At 35.5% G+C, this 17,386-nt stretch overlaps 1 long non-coding RNA gene across 2 annotated transcripts in view; it reads left to right on the top strand.

Annotated features, from left to right (window-relative positions):
- LOC144338700 (uncharacterized) overlaps positions 1-11,310 on the top strand; it is a 320,354-nt gene extending 309,044 nt beyond the window's left edge. Inside the window, exons 3-4 of one of the 2 annotated variants that reach the window (XR_013412995.1) lie at positions 1,673-1,772; positions 10,476-11,310. This is a non-coding gene — a long non-coding RNA (uncharacterized LOC144338700). The remainder of the gene's footprint in view (positions 1-1,672; positions 1,773-10,475) is intronic. The other variant, XR_013412996.1, reaches the window with a different exon arrangement.
- Positions 11,311-17,386: the final 6,076 nt, after the last annotated feature.

The raw sequence follows: 17,386 nt of genomic DNA, 5'->3' as shown, positions 1-17,386 counted from the left end.
GGCTTAAATTTAGTAGACACTTAAATTTCAATTGAATTAATAAATTTCTTTGGTCCTCTCGAGTGTTAATATTCTGACAGCTAATAATATTATACATGATTGTTTTGTTGATGGAACTACCCTGTTACACATGATTTTAAATTTATTCACGTGTTCAGTCCTGGTAAGTGTTTAACACCAATGTTTCTGATGAAAAATGCCCTTATTTGTAGAATTTGATGAATTCCATAGTGAACATTCTCTCACCATGAACATGGGATTGAGATAAAATGCACAAAACTGCTTTTTATGAGCTGATGTTAGCACACATTATAGCACAAATGGCATTAACTTATTTCTTGTGCTTAACCACCATGGGAGACAGGTGTTATTACTTTGGCTATTTTTCAAATGAGAAACTACAACACAGAGAGGTTAAGCATGTACCCAAGGTCACATAGTCAGAAAGGAATCTACCTGGGATATGCCTGGTGACTGACCCGAGAGCTTGTGCTTAGAAAAATTCAGCTATACTTCAGGCCTTTGATAAATTACTTGAAATAAAATTCAGGTTTTAAAATGAAAAAAAAAAAAAAATCATAGCCATGCTTATTCTTTGAGTGTCAGTCAAGGACCTGTAAATATTTTTTAATTTTTTTGACTATTTAAAAAATATGTTAGTTTTCCAAGCAAAGGGCAAAAACTGTGTGCTTTGCTTAGTCCATTTCATTTGCAGAACACTGAAAATATCTGTAAAAATGATAATACCTCACTCTGGTTAGCCAGAGCCAATTAGATTTGTCAGTGTCAGTCTATATCTTATTGATCAAAACTGCAGGTAGTAAAAAACATTCGTGGGTTTTCTAAGTGTTCTTTCTTGTTTTGGATTCCTTGTTTAAATCAGAATCTTACTGAACTAGAAATAAGAAAGTTTAGACTCCCTCCTTGTTTTTAGGAATATAATGTACCCAGTTGAGTGGATTTCTATTTTTCAAAGGCATAATAATCCAGTTAAAATGCAGTGATTCTCTTAGGTACTACATAGATTTCACATTGTATAGTCATTGCATTCAGCCACCAAATCAATAACTCTCATTAGAAAGCAGTGTTTCTTTTAATACCATTAATTTAGCCTGTTTTGAAGTCCTTATTAAGAATTCACCTAGCTAAACGGTGACAGTTATACGGATTAGACAAACTTGCTCTATTGCCTCTAGTTCTGAAAATAGATTTTAATTATCATATAAGATTAATTAAAAGAAAAATTTAATTCAGTATGACCTTTATTTTTTACATCATGAAGCATTGAGTAACAACATCTATATACTATGCAGATTATGTATAAAATCAATGAATTTATAATGCTGTATGGAAAACAGGTTTAAATCTAAACAAATGAACCTCAGCACTAAAAAATTAAGCAAATGTTTATTACATTATTTTGGATATTGACCTTTGGATACAGAAAGAAAACATTTTGAAGAAGAATCTGAGTCTCCAGATTTTATTTTTAGAGGAGTAGGTACTTCTGGACACCATCTGGTCAGCCCATGGCATTCAAAATAAAACAGTGTTTGGAATATTGAAATTAATTATTAAAATGACAAGGAGAATTTTAAATTTTAACTTGCAGACTTGGGATAATTTTGACTATTCCTGGTATAAAATGACACGGGGTGTATCTTTCTGGCAGAGTTTTGATCTTGTGAAACAACTGCAACAGAAACACATGAATGTTCTTCTAAAAAATACATTTCAATCTCCACTTCAACTTACTGGATCAATATACATAGGTAAGACTCTTCAAACCTAGAATGCAAGGAATTAATTACGCTGCTATTAAAAATAATAGAGTAACTAATTTCTTTCACATAAATCATTATTTATTAATTTTCTAATGGATTATACACTCACATTTTATTTCTTTTTGGAATTAAAAATGGATTTAGGGCCAAGATTTCAGTAGAAAAGAGGTTTCTTTGTAGAAAAAAAATTGCAGAAAAATATTGATAAAAACATTGGACACAAAAATGTTAGTAAAAACATTGGACGCGATAGAAACAGAAGTGTTAAAAGAAATAAAGAATAAATCGGGGTGTGGAAAATGTATTTCTTCTTAAAAAGTATTTGTAAAAGCATGAGATACAGCTATCTTTACAAATAAATTAAATGTGTATAAATGGAGAAGACTGAACTACAATCCAAATAGTAAGTCTAGTGAAATTTGACATATGATAGATCAACATTTGTGAAAAGAATAGTTTAATCACAATACTAGGTCATGTCTCCTCGCAGTTTTTCTTTACGTAGTTGAAATTAAGAGGGACAGCCTGGAGGATATTCTAAGTTTGGTTGGGCCTATAATCACAACAAAATATTGATCTGCTTTCTCAGATGATGGCATTTTGGGTGCACACCACTCTAAGAAACTAATAATACAAAAGCAATAAATGTTCGTTTGTGAGATAGTATGTATAATTCTGATAGAATTTGGTCACCTATTGTTCATTGTTAACGTCAAGGAATAAAGAAACAGTCTATGAAAAGTTTCAGATAAAAACCCAAATGATAGACTAAACATAAAGCTGAGCATTAGTGTTACTTGACATGCTCAGGCAACCTGCAATGTGTTATGAGGCCCTTACTTAATTTTCAGTTTAGATAAGAAAGTTAAATAAATTATCATTCATAGAAGTCATTAAAACAAACTTCACTCATGCATTTGCCAGCCAGAATTCACTGTAAAATTTTCATTATGTGAAAAAACCTGACGAATAAGAATAATGACTTTTGCCACAAGTTGGCACATTTCCCAGGCTAGAACACAGAGAACCTATCTACCAAAAACTATGTCCTTCTACCCCCTTCAATGAATAAACTACTGTTTTTTGTTTGTTTGTTTGTTTTTAAGTTTATTTCTCTCACATATTAACAAAGACTAAAAGGAAACAGTTCAAGATTTCCTTGGCAACTCTGTGATTATCTGATTATCCTTCTTCTTTCACAATGTCACTTCCAATTTCTGGACCAAGATGGCTGCCTGAGGGCTAGTCATCAGAGCTGCAGTATGATGAACAGGAAAGAAGAAAGGATGAAAAAGGGAGCATCACTGTCCTTTAATGACTCTTTCACAACGTTGCAAACATCAAAGAGTGAACTGATCTTAATCCTTCAAAATAAACAAGAGTCAGGAGGATTTGAATTTGAATCCCAAGTCTATTTTGGGAATATTTTATAAGACTAAAACAAAGTGTTTTATGTTCTGTGCCTCAGTTTCTCTAGCTACAACGAAAATATAAAATGTTATATTATTCATCTTCCTTACTCAGGGGCTAGAGGTGATGACAAGAAGAGATTGATATGCACTTCAAATATAGACGTGATAGTGATACTTCGTAACATAAAAACAATATTTTATGACTAATGGACAGAATAAATCCTTTGTCTTTCTGGCACAATATGCATAACTTTAAAAGTGTCAGAGAAAAAAAAACAACATTTTTTTTTTGGAAGATGTTAAGATGGAAGATGTTAAGAACTATTTAAATGACTTTATAACTGTGTATAAACTTACTTAGAATAGGGATGCATTGAATTGTTTTAAATAAAAAATTTTCTTAGGTCAGAAGGGAAATCATTTTTGTGACTGTGTGAAAAATACATTCTAACATTGGATACAATTCCACAATTAATCTATTGCCCTTTATCCTTACACCCATTAAATTATGTATGTATTCTTGGCATTCAAAGACTGCACATGATATTACTTTGTTTTGCCTATACTTTTAACACAATATATTTCAGCACCTTTTTAATGTGATTCTTCAGGATATTTCAAAAAGAATTATGAAAGATGGTAGACCTACCTGCTGGATATCTATATTTACTGACAATAAAAATTGGTCCACTTAAATTTTAAGGAGATAAGACAATCTCAAATGAAATGTAAAATCAATAACTGGTGCATTTTTATCTGACATACTGGCTAAGCCACATATTAGAGATGAAAGTTAGAAATTAAAATGAACACAATATGGTAATTTCTTTTTTGGTGTTAGATATTCTTTCCTCAATAGAAGAGATGCGTTCTAGCCATTTTTTGTGTGAAATGAATTTATGTTAAGTGAATCTTCCTTTCTGATAGAAAATTAAAAATTTATTCTGTTGATTATAAAACAAGTTCTTATGGACTTGACCTTTGACAAATCTCCTATTGGTGCTTGGTACCAGCATGAGCTAACTTTATGGCCCAAACCAATAGGACAGTTTGCTGAGGTCTGGGAGCAGCATCTCCAGAGAATCCCTAATGTCCGAAAATTTGGTCAAAATCTAAAGTGTATTTTGCTGTACAATGCACTGTTTTTTTCTGGAGTTTTATTTGCCTTCAACAAGTAAGGCAAGATTTCCTGCTTCTGTGATGACGACAGGCAGGTAACTCCTTTATGAAGTTTGATTTTGCTCCCCGCAGTGAAGGTGAGTTTGAGTTTTTTCCTGTTTCTAGGATGATACAGAGAAGTCTTCAGCCTGAGACCCATCCCTAGGTAAATAGCTGAGTTAGGGTTTTGTCTTGGCTAAAGTTTAACAACAAGCTGGTCTTAATTTCTCTCTACCATTAGAACATTCTGCGATCATATTGTTGGGGTGTCTTGTTGTTAGTGGTGGTGGTTTCGGTCTTTCTTCTACCAGATTTGACCAACTCTACCTGACATGGTCAAATTCGAGTGAGAATTCCAAATTACAGGTAATAAAGCTTCTCTAATCTGGCCAAACTTCTTCGCAGCTTGAAAAGAGGAAACACAAACAACCCACAAACAAAAAAACTAACAAAAAAAAGTGCTTGGTTTCTGTGTTTGCTTCCTGTCTTTAAAATGAAATATATTTTATGTAATTTTCTTCCACACTGTATCTCCTTCTCCCTTTGCCATCTGCAGTACCAAAAAAATCTAAAGAAGGCTTCTAGTGACTTGAATCCCTTTAAAGAATTCAAAACAAAGGCACCACTCACTCCTTTTGGGGTGTTCTGTTTTCTTTGTGGAGTTTCAAGAGTCACAGGCAGATTCTTCTTAGATCTATGGCTCTGTTTTCTTATGTGAAAGGAACATATCTTGGGCCCCCAATGTTACTAAGCTAAAGAAAAAGTAAAATTCAAGCTTGGAATTTCTTAGGGCAAACCTGCCTTACATTCTATTCAAAGCCATTTCTCTGTTCACTGAGATAAATGCATATCTGATAACCTCCTTTAAAAAAGTTAATCAGAAACTCAAAAGATTGCCACTGTTTGTCTCCCACATACCTGTGACCTGGAAGCCCCCTCCCCGCTTTGAGTTGTCCCGCTTTTGCTTCCAGTTGTCCTGCCTTTCTGAACCAAACAAATGTTTATTTTACGTAGGTTGACTGATATCTCATGTCTCCCTAAAATATATAAAAGCAAGGTATGCTCTGACCACCTTGGGCACAGGTGGTCAGGACCCCCTGAGGCAATGTCACAGGTGGACCTTCTCAACCTTGGTAAAATGAACTTCCTAAATTAACCGAGACCTGTCTCAGATTTTCAGGGTTTATATTTTGTCAATCACAGAGGGATTCTGAGTAGAGTTACCCCTGACCTTTCACAAATCTATCGGTGCTTGGTACCAGCATGAACTAACTTTATGGCTCAAACCAGTAGGACAATTTGCTGAGGTCTGGGAGCACCCTCTCCAGAGAATTCTGGATTTCCCCAAATTTGGTCAAAATCTGAAGTTTATTTTGCTGTACAACTCCCTTTTGGGGGGGAGTTTTATTTGCTTTCAACAACAACAACAAAAAGGCAAGATTTCCTATTTCCATGACAGTGGAAGGCATGTAACTCCTTATGGATTTTGAGCTTGCTCCCAGCAGGGAAGATGAGTTTGAGTTCTTTCCTGCTTCTAGGATTGTAGAGAGCAGTCTTCAGCCCAAGACCCATCCCTAGGTACATAGCTGAATTGGGGTTTTGTCTTGGCTAAAGTTTAATCACCAGCTGGACTTAATTTCTCCTTACCATTAGAGCACTCGGTGATCATATTGTCGGGGTTTTTGCTGTTGTTTCAGTCTTTCTCCCATGAGATTTGACCAACTCTACCTGACATGGTCAAATCCGAGTGAGAACAAAGCCCCCTGAGTGGGTAACAAAGCCTCTCAAATCTGACAAAAATTCCTCACAGCTGCAAAAGTAAAACAAGCAAACAAAGCAAACAAACAAACAAAAACGTGTGCTTGGTTTCTGTTTTTGCTTCCTGTCTTCTAAAAAAAAAAAAAAAAATATATATATATATATATATATATATATATATATATATAGTTTACTTTTCTTTACCCTATACTTCCTTCCCCCCTTGCCATCTGCAGAACCAAAAAAATCTAGAGAAGGCTTCTAATGACCTGAACCCCTTTAAAGAATGCAGAATAAAGGCTCCACTTACCCCTTTTGGGGTGTTTTGTTTTCTTTGTGGAGTTTCATGACTCATGGACAGATGATTCTTCTTAGGTCTAAATCTCTGTTCTTCTGTATTGCATGACCTGACCTCTTTGGCTTGGGGGGTGCCAGAGATAAACTTGCATTGTGAGAGGATTCAACCTCGGCATGAATAATGGCAGATGAGAGCTACAAAGTTACAGGTGACTGAGTACAGTTTACAAGAAGTTGTTTAGGCCATTTTGGTTTCTTTTCCTTTTCTCTCCTAGGAATTTAATCTCAATTTGGTTTGTCTATGTGTATTTGAATGAGAAACTGAACTGTTGTTTTTATAGATAAATGAGAGACTGAGTTTTCTCAGCCTCAAAGAGAGAAGGGCATTTGCTCTTTCCCCCAAAAGCCACCCCTGGGTGACTGGGAGGCTTGTGTGAATGTTGGGGGGTGGGGGTGACCCCCACAGGATGTGGGGTGGCCCTGAAGAAAAATCACCAACAAATATTAATTTAAAAAATGGCTCATCCAGGAAACCCATGTAAGGGCTGATCACCCAGCATTTTGTGGCCTCTCAGAGGTTGTAGACCTCTGGAGAAAGTGAGACCTGTAAGAGGGCGGAAATTACTCAGTGGTGACACACTGTAGACTCCTGTCCACAAGCAGCACACATTGATCCACTACACAAAAACCGTAGGACAAAGCTCACTTTTTCCTTTTATGAAAAAATAATAATAATAATAATAAGCAGGAAACAAATCATCTAAGAATGGGGAGAAAACCAGGAGAATGACCCTGTCAGGCCTCTGAGCCCAAGCCAAGCCATGGCATCCCCTGTGACTTGCACGTGTGCCCACATGGCCTGAAGTAACTGAAGAATCACAAAAGAAGTGAAAATGACCAGTCCTTGCCTTAACTGATGACATTCCACCACAAAAGAAGTGAAAATGGCCGGTCCTTGTCTTAAGCGATGACATTACCTTGTGAAATTCCTTTTCCTGGCTCATCCTGGCTCAAAAACTCCCCCACTGAGCACCTTGTGACCCCCACCCCTGCCCGCCAGAGAACAACCCCCTTTGACTGTAATTTTTCCTTTACCTACCCAAATCCTATAAAACGGCCCCCCTTTATCTCCCTTCGCTGACTCTCTTTTCCGACTCAGCCCACCTGCATCCAGGTGATTAAAAAGCTTTATTGCTCACAGAAAGCCTGTTTGGTGGTCTCTTCACATGGACGCGCATGACAGACCCCCTTTTAAGCACTCTGCATGTTTTATGTCACCTCTACTTGCCCGAGTGAATTGGAATATGGTCATTGTTCACATTTACATTAAGGAAAAAGAGTCCTAAGGTCGACCTGCCAACTATAGAGTTTTTTGGTCCCCTTTTTCTCTATTTTGTTTTCTGCCTGCTTTAAGTCTACTGTTACTTTTCTATACTGAGATAAAAACCACTGTTTAGACGTAACAGGTTTTTTTTTTATTGCAAGCCAGCAAATTTGTATTTATCTCATGGCTAAAATACTGAAGTAAAAGTTCTAGGATCTTTGTGTGTCTGTGTATACGTGTGTATGTATGGGTGTGTGTGTATAGATTTGAAGGCTTTTATAATAGATTTCTATAATTTTAATTGGGAATTAAATCATTTTAATTTCCATCTAGTTCACCAGACTTTCTCTTTGTACCTTATGATGTACATTTTGCTATCTGATTTTCACTTGAGCTGTTTCCTTTAATATGCAAATTTTAGACTATTTAGCTGACAACTGCTTAGGGTAAGATAGAAAAAAAGGAAAAAAAGGAGGTCTTTATAAGTCTATAAGATGTACTTCTCTTGACATGCCTAATGCATTTATATATTTATGTGTGTGTACACAGAGTTTCACTACTAAAAATATATAAAAGAACTCTCATTAATTGGCTTTTAAAAAGCACTTAAATCAGATACTAAAAAAAAAAGAATAGTCAAATGCTTTTTCAAGTTCACATGACTTAAGTAAATAAGCTGACTTTAAAATTATTGGCATAGTAATATTAGAAATGCCTCGAGAATTTGCCAGCATATATATCTGTTTGCATTTATTAATCAAGCAATTTCATACTTATCTCTGCCAAATACTGCAAAGTTTTGAAGTTTGGCATAGGGATTCCAAAACTAAACCCAGCCCAAAACAGAATGATCTTTGCTTGTGTAATCTTTAATAAATAAGAAATTGGTATTGGTTTAATTTTCAATGGGTATATTATTAGACTATTTTAGTAAATGGTGTGCCAATATCCTGCAGAAGTAACAGTCTCCACGCTAGCAATTTCACAAAGCTCTTCCTCACCTGCAGATCACCTAACCCATGTTACTATTGTCAGAGGTGTTCAAACCAGAGTGACTCCATCTTGAGTGAGGGCTAGGAAAAATAAGGCTGGGACTTACTGGACTGCATTCCCAGGAAGTTAGGTATTCCTAGCCTCTAGATATTTAAGGTTAAGGGAACAGATTGATAATCTTTACTAAACAGATCCGGACTTAGGGTCTTGATATCCTGATATCTTGAGAACAGAAGCATTCCTAATTTTGCTTTAAAGATAATAATAATATAAATTCTTGCAAAATACAGTAATTAAGACATTTAATCCTTCATCACAAACCGTTGTAGCAGAGCACATCTCCCCATGATCTTTTTTTATCCCGTATATAAGCAGTTTCCTCCTCTTACTTTCAGGAACACCCTACTCTGTCTATAGGGTAGCTGTTCTTTCACCACTTTACTTTCTTAATAAACTTGTTTTTGCTTTGCACTGTGGACTTGCCCTGAATTCTTTTTTGTGCAACATTCAAGTACCCTCTCTTGGGTCTGGATCAGGACCCCTTTCTGGTAACACTGTTAAAACACGGAAAAGTATTGATGCTGCACCGTTCACATTACCTGAACTTATTGGTCTGTTTTAAGGCATTTCTTGAGATTATGCCTGAATGTTTACAATTGGCTTGGAAGGGAGGCAATTGAAGTATGAAAGTGAAGTGTAAGAAAATACATGCTGAACTGGTAGTGGCCTGGCAATTGTCTGCTAACATTAGCATATGAATGGACCCTGCTTGTGTTGAGTCCTGTTCTCCTAATGTAAAGACCTGTTATTTGACTTTCAGAGGTATCATCATTAGGACGTATTAGCAAAATGGTGTTTTTGATACTGACAAAAGATTATCATGATGCTAAGACTAGCAAAATATTGAGAATTAGCTAGCTTCAACAAGTCCTGAAGTGAAGTTATATATGCATATATTAGTTAGCATTGCTTTCAGGAAAATGAGTAAAGTTAGATATTAGCCAGTTATGAATGTATCATTTTAACTAGTACAAGTGACATTACAGAGTTTTCAACTGAATACATGCTGTTGATGTATTTATTAATATTTGAAAGTAGAATTTGAGACTATTTGATTTCCTGAAGTTTGAAATGTTTTCATAAATCCTTATTAACATGTGTGTGTCTAAAATATGTGTTTTAATTAGTTTAATATTTATTAATGTAACTTTTGACTATACTATAAAAAGTCAAAGAGCACTAAAGTGCTTCTGGAGAATAGCAGTCCCATGTGCCACCCCTCCAGAGCAAACACTTTTAAGTTTTATCTCTTGATTCATGTGTTTGCTTCCACGTTTTTGGATAATAGCTTTGATTGCTATGTTTGCATTTTTTGTTTCCATATAATATGTATTGACTTCCTTTTTTCGCTAGATGAGAATTTAGTTATCTCACTCTACTTTATCTCTTTTTCAACATTATCAATAGAATTAAATTTCATTTTTTAAAAATTAATATTCAGTGGTTCATTTGTCAGGATTATGTAAATATTGCCCACAACTGGGGTACCTAGGGTGCTGTAATTACATTTGCTTTTTTGTATAACTCTTTGCCATATCCCAGTGTTAACTTTCCATCTTTTTATTGGCCTAATTCAATTTAATTTAAACATTATTAAATATGTTAGATCTGTAAATGACCTTTTAATATTATTTTTTCAGGCATTCAAACAAATGAACTAATTGATTCTTTTCTTTCTTTTTCTCTCAGGGATTTCTTCTGACATTCTCTGGTCTTCTTGATCTCAGCTGGATCTAGAGCTCTCTAAGATGAAATTGTAGCTGACAATGACTTTCCTTATAAGTCTATAGTAAGCTTAATATAAGCCTAATAAAGCTCATAAAGGGCTTTCTATATTAAGCACCTATTCTTTGTATTGCTTACCCTTCTCTTTTCCTAATTTACTACCTGATTTTATGAAGCCCATATGTGGTTGGCAAAATTATTTGAAGGCCTCGAAGATTCCTGACCCCTTATTCCTGTTATTTATCTTGTCCCAGTTATTCAATCAAATTTGAATCTAGGTACTGCTGTGAAAGGATATGACAGATATATTTAAGTGTTTAAGTCAGTTGATCTTAAGATAGGGAGATTATCTGGGTATGTCAGGCCTAATTACAAAAGCCCTTTAAAATCAGAGCCTTTTCTCCAGCTGATCATAGAAAAGAAAGTGAGAGTTATGAAGCACAGGAAGACCTCAAGTCAGTGTTGCTGGTTTGAAGATGGAGAAGGCCACATGCTAAGGTATATGGGAATGTGGGCAGCCTCTAGGATATGCAAACAGGGACATTACATCTACTACCATGAAAATATGATTTTTGCCAACAACCTCAATAAACTGGAAAGCAGATTCCCCCTCAGAGCTTTCAGATAAGATCAGTCTTTCTGGCAACATTGATTTCGGTTTCATGGGACCTTAATCAGAGAATTCAGCTAACTCCAGCCAACCCCAGTTCAGACTTCTCACCTACAGAAATTTGAGATAATAAATAAATGTTCTTTTAAGCTGCTAAATTTGTGGTAGTTTATTATGCAACAATATGAAACTAACATGGCATCAATCATCAGTTTCCTGAGATGATTTATAATTTCTTAAATGCTTAAATCTAAATTTGATACTGTGTTTAATATCTTAGTTTTTACTTGTCAACATATTCTGTATTTGAATATCAAGATACATCTAATGGTCACATACTAAAATAGATTTCTCAGGTGTGTTTGAGGTGAGTACCTTTTTAATCACCTAAAATATGGTGATGGGGTTTGTATAGTGTTGATTCAACTAAAGATTACATGCCATCAAATGTACCTAAACTTAAATCAAGGAAAAGTGGTAGCAGCATCTTGAAGATACTGTGTTATATTTTTTGTATACATTTACCTTTCATTTATAAATACCTGTTGTGTTCTAAACATCATGATATAACCTGTGAGGAAACAGAGATTAACAAGATTAAGTGTGGACTCTAGTGACCAGAATATACTTTGCTTCAATGTTTTAATAATTATGCAAGCTTTTTTCAAGAATATGGAATGCATTGTATACTCGTACCTTCTTTCAAAAAGTTGAGCAGTGAAAAAAACTAATCAAAGAATGTATTGTTTTGACTCTATAACATTAAACAATCAATTTAGTTTTTTTCTTACTAAATGACTTTGTTGGTGAAACGTAGCAGTCATATTATGACTTCTCTTGCTTCAGAAATTAATGAAAAACACACTAGTCTCCTGAACAAGTCATCTCAGATAACTTTAACAAATCTATTGAAAATAACACCTTGGTTTTTATTGATATTTGAAACAGCGTTGGATAAATAAATGCATAAACCTTGTCAGTTTCCCATTACTCTAAATGGAAAAGTTGTAAAACCACTCCTTTATATTTGCCACAATGGCAGATTTGTTCCATGAACGGTAATGCATGTTTTAAGGTATGAACAAAATTGATTATGTAACCCTAGATATATAATGGAACAGAAGGCTAATGCTTATGCTGATTCTGCCTTAAGTAAAATCCATCTGTTTACTACTGAGGCAGCATGCAACTCAGCTTTGTTTGAAAAGAACAAGATAAATACTTGAGGCTGTTTTGTATCTGCTAATACAAAAGTGTAGGGAAACACACAGTAAAACTTATATTTTTAAAAGACACCGTTCCCAGCAAACTCTAAGTATTTACCGTCTCTCAAATGTGATCAACCCAGAAAAGGCACATGATAGGATCCTTGCAAATCTTCCCATAAACCCTAGTCAGCAATCATGTGCATACAAGTATTGGAGACACTCACAGAGAAGCAACTGATTATTGAATTTTATGTGGAAGAAATTGAGATGAACAGTTAAAAGGAAATTTATATTAGATTTTTCTCTTATAGGTCTGCAGATGTTTTCTTTTTGAAGCATTATAAAAGCATGAAGCATAGCTTTGAAAATGTCATTAAAAATATGTTTCTGACATAATCATTTATTTCAGAAGAAAATGCTTCGTTCATATTATAGTTGATATTTTCAATGAGGTGTTTTGATCAGCCTTATCAGCTCTTCAGTATTTGCCAAATACCCTCCACCAAAAGTCATGTTTCTTTTATCTATACATAGTTCTATTAAAGTCTGGTACATTTGTGATCAAGATCAAACAATATTTCATTTGAGAAACTTTCTATAACTGCTGTGTTTTCCTCTGCACTTGACTGAATTTGCTTAATCTTCTAATAGAGTGATTATTTCCTTTTTCCTTGCTATGTTTTTAATGATGTATATTTTCCTCAACTCGGTCAAATTGCAAGCTCCTTGAAAACAATGATATGCATCAGAACCAGAACCTTCATACAAGACTGACATAGTGGTGACTTCATAAATGCCCTGTTGAATTGAATCTTAAAAAGTAATCCACGTCATCCATCAGCAAGGAAAGAACAATTAGTATATCTCGATTGAGGATCATTTGTTTCCTTAAAATTACCCAGGGAGAAAAAAATGGATGAGGCCAAGAGTGTTCCTCATAGTCTGCTAAATATAGCCACAACCAAGGGTTTCATAGGAATAGCAAGAAAAGCTCTTGGACACTTGAAAGAGAAGGAGAAGATACAGCAATGCAGGACTGAGGCTGATAATAATCAGCAAATTTGCAAAAGATAGAAATATTTAAAACCCGTAGATTTTATGTCTTTGAATTACTGTTTTATATTTATGTCTTATGTATTACTTACCAGAATGTTGTTCATATTCACATTATATAATATGTGAAAATATTTTGCAAAATTCTAAGGTTACACTGAAATGACTTCTATCATTATTATATTACCTAACCAAATATTGGCTTTGTAAACATCTCTTTCTGACTTCTCAACAATCAGTCCCCAAAGGAACAATTTCTTTTGTAGTATCCTGCTCTTTAAAAGCACCAAATTATAGGTCCATACTGTTTCACTGGCAAAAGGTCCCAAAGAAGTTATTAAACATCCCCTCACAGGAAAGACCCTGAAGAAATATCCCTTTGAAGTGATGGCAAACGTAATAATTGGCTTGGTAATTAAGGTTTTGCATTCATGTAACAAAGTTTTCAGTAAAGCATTTATTAGCATCTATCAGTACTTAAAGAGGAATATTCTCAGTTTCAAGAAGACTTCACTATTGTCAGAATATATAATTAAACCAATACATAATTTGCACTGTAGTATATAACAAACCTCTTTTAGAAACAAGACAACCTGCAGCTTTTATTTTTTATATTTTAGTTAAAATAATATATGAGTGGAAAGCCATTTAAGAATTTACAAGAGTTACATATACAAACAAATACATACTGATAACACTGTTGCTTTTGTGCATTTATAAAACACAACACATTTAGTTAGTCTTCTGCCTGAAAATCCAGTTAAAGTAGCTTGTTATTAAAAATGTGTTTCAGGAGTTGCCTGGCTCCCTTATAACTTACAAAACTTAACCATTTGTTACCTAAACTAAAAAAGTAGATCAGTAATTGTTTTATTTGGAGGGAAGAGTAGCTTCCATGTTAAGAAATGCTATCGAAGAGAATATGATCTTTCCATCAATGCTAAGCTCTGTTTCTGCATCTGTGAGTTAAAGTCTGTTAAAATTGCTTCATTATAAATGATTCAATGACCGAATATCTATGCAAGAGGGGAAAATGGAGTTCTAAAAAGCCACTGGTACATGCTGAACAGTTCAGACCACTAAGCAATCATTTTGCCAAACAACTGTTTTACTTATGCCAAATTTCTATCAGGTTCTCGAGGCACAATTAATGTCTTTTTATTTTTAAAACAATTTTTGTTTTATTTTATTTTTTTTTTAGGTTCCAGGGTACCTGTGCAAAATGTGCAGGTTTGTTACATAGGTAAACATGTTTCATGATGATCTGCTGCACCTATCAACCCATCACATAGGTATTAAGCCCAGCATGCATTAGCTGTTTTCCCTAAAACTCTCTCCCCCAACAGTCTCCCCCGACAGGCCCCGGTGTGTGGTGTTCCCCTCTGTGTGTCCATGTGTTCTCATTGTTCAGCTCCCACTTACAAGTGAGAACACGCAGTGTTTAGTTTTCTGTTCCTGCGTTAGTTTGCTGAGAATAATGGTTTTCTTGAATTTAATACAAGAGAACTTATCTTAAGAGAAAATACGGATAACTTCTTTTGCCAAACAGTGAGAATTATGCAACAAAGACAGGGTTGCATTCTAGATATTCCAGGAAAGTTTCAATTTTATGATTTATGTAATTTTCAGATATTAGGTTTCCATTTGTGTTCAGCATATAGAACTGATACACCTCAACATTTCTCCTATTTTTTCTTTTAACTGATAAGAATTCAGAAGAGTTAATTCAGAGTCCAATTATTATATGTAATTATCTTCTATGATTAATAATATCAAAGTTATTGTTTTCATTTTATTGATTTTGTTGTAATTTTATTTTTGATGATTCTCTTTTGCATTATGTGTAAATTTAAAAGTCACAAATCGTTTTTCAAAAGACTCTAGGACGTCATAATAAATAACTTCCAGAATTCTTTGGAAATTTCCTGAACTCTTTTGTTTCTTGGCCTATTTAATAAAGGCTGTGTACTTTCATAGAATTCATATTTTGTACTTTAATTTTAATCCTCGAATTTGGTTTCTCAGACTTCAATTAATGATTCCTGCAGGGCAGTAAGAAAGAGACAACCTCTGATTTCACAAAGTCATTGTTCTATTTCATGATTTGTTATAATCAAATAAGTATTTTTCAAAAATTTACTTATGTCTTTGACATCTATAAGTACATAGCCAGTGATGGAACTTAAACATAACTGTATACATTTGAACAAATATATTTAATTGCTAGTTAATAGTGTTAGGTTTTGTGTTCCTACCCAAACCTCATATTGAATTTTAATCCCCATAATCCTCACATGTCGTGGGAGGGACCTAGTGGGAGGTAATTGAATAATGGAGGCAGTTTCTCCCATGCTGTTCTTATGATAGCGAGTTCTCAGGAAATCTGATGGTTTTATAAGCGTGTGGCATTTGCCCTACTGGCACTCACTCTTACTCCTGCAGCCCTGTGAAGAGGGGACTTCCGCCATGATTGCAAGTTTCCCAAGGCCTCCTCAGTCATGCAAAACTGTGAGTCAATTAAATCTTTTTTTCTGTATAAATTACCCAGTCTTGGGTATTTCTTTATAGTAGCCTGAGAATGGACTAATACAGTAAATTGGTATTGAGGTAGTGGGGTGCTGCGGTAAGGATACCTGAAAAATGTGAAAGCGACTTTGGAACTGAGTAACAGGCAGAGTTTGAAACAGTTTGGAGGGCTCAGAGGAAGACAGAAAAATGTGGGAAACTTTGGAACTTCTAGAGACTTGGAGGCCTCAGAAAATAGGAAGTTGTAGGAAAGGTGAGAACTTCCTAGAGACTTCTTGGCTTTGATCAAAATGCTGATAGTGATATGGACAATGAAGTCCAGGCTGAGGTGATCTCAGATGGAGATGAGAAACTTGTTGGGAACTGGAATAAAGGTGATTCTTGCAGTGCTTTAGCAAAGAGGCTGGTGGCATTTTGCCTCTGCCTTAGAGATCTGTGGAACTTTGAACTTGAGAGAGATGATTTAGGGTATCTGGGGGAAGAAATTTCTAAGTGGCAAAACATCAAAGAGGAAGCAGAGCACAAATGTTTGGAAAATATGCAGCCTGATGATGGGATAAAAAAGAAAAACCCATTTTCTGGAGAGAAATTCAAGCCTGCTACAGAAATTTGCATAAGTAATGAGGAGTCAAATGTTAATCACCAAAGGGGAGAATGTCTCCAGGGCATGTCAGAATCCTTCACAGCAGCATCTCCCATCACAGGCCTGGAGGCCTAGGAAGGAAAAATGGTTTCTTGGGCTAGGCCCAGGGCCCGTGCTATGTGCAGCCTTGGGCCACCGCCCTCCAGATCCTAGAATGGTAGGTTAACCAACAACTTGGGCTGTGCTATGCACCTGGAAAAGCCACAGACACTCAATGCCAGCCAATGAAAGCAGCCAGGAGAGGGGTTGTACCCTGCAAAGCCACAGGTGTGGAGCTGCCCAAAACCATGGGAGCCCAACTCTTAACATCAGAGTGACCTGGATGTGAGACATGGAGTCAAAGGAGATTATTTTGGAACTTTAAGGTTTAATGATTGCCCCACTGGATTTCGAACTTGCATGGGGCCTGTACACCCTTTGTTTTGGCCAATTTCTCCCATTTGGAGCAGGTACATTTACCCAAAGCCTGTACCGCATTGTATCTAGGAAGTAACTTGCTTTTGATTTCACAGGCGCATAGGCAGAAGGGACTTGCCTTGTCTCAGATAAGACTTTGGACTTGGACATTTGGGTTAATACTGGAATGAGTTAAGGCTTTGGAGGATTATGGGGAAGTCATGATTGCTTTGAAATGTGAGGACATGAGATTTGGGAGGGGTCAGGTGTGAATGATACATTTAGGCTTTGTGTCCCCACCCAAATCTATCTTGAATTATAATCCCCATAATTCCCAAGTGTCCTGAGAGTGAGCCAGTGGGATGTAATTGAGTCATGGGGATGGTTTCCCCTATGCTGTTCTCTTGATTATGAGGAGTGAGTTCTCATGAGATCTGAT

Source organism: Macaca mulatta, chromosome X (genome assembly GCF_049350105.2).
Source record: "Macaca mulatta isolate MMU2019108-1 chromosome X, T2T-MMU8v2.0, whole genome shotgun sequence".
Lineage (NCBI taxonomy): Eukaryota > Metazoa > Chordata > Mammalia > Primates > Cercopithecidae > Macaca > Macaca mulatta.
Note: the sequence above shows the minus strand (reverse complement) of the source record. Positions and strands in the feature narration are given on the sequence as shown.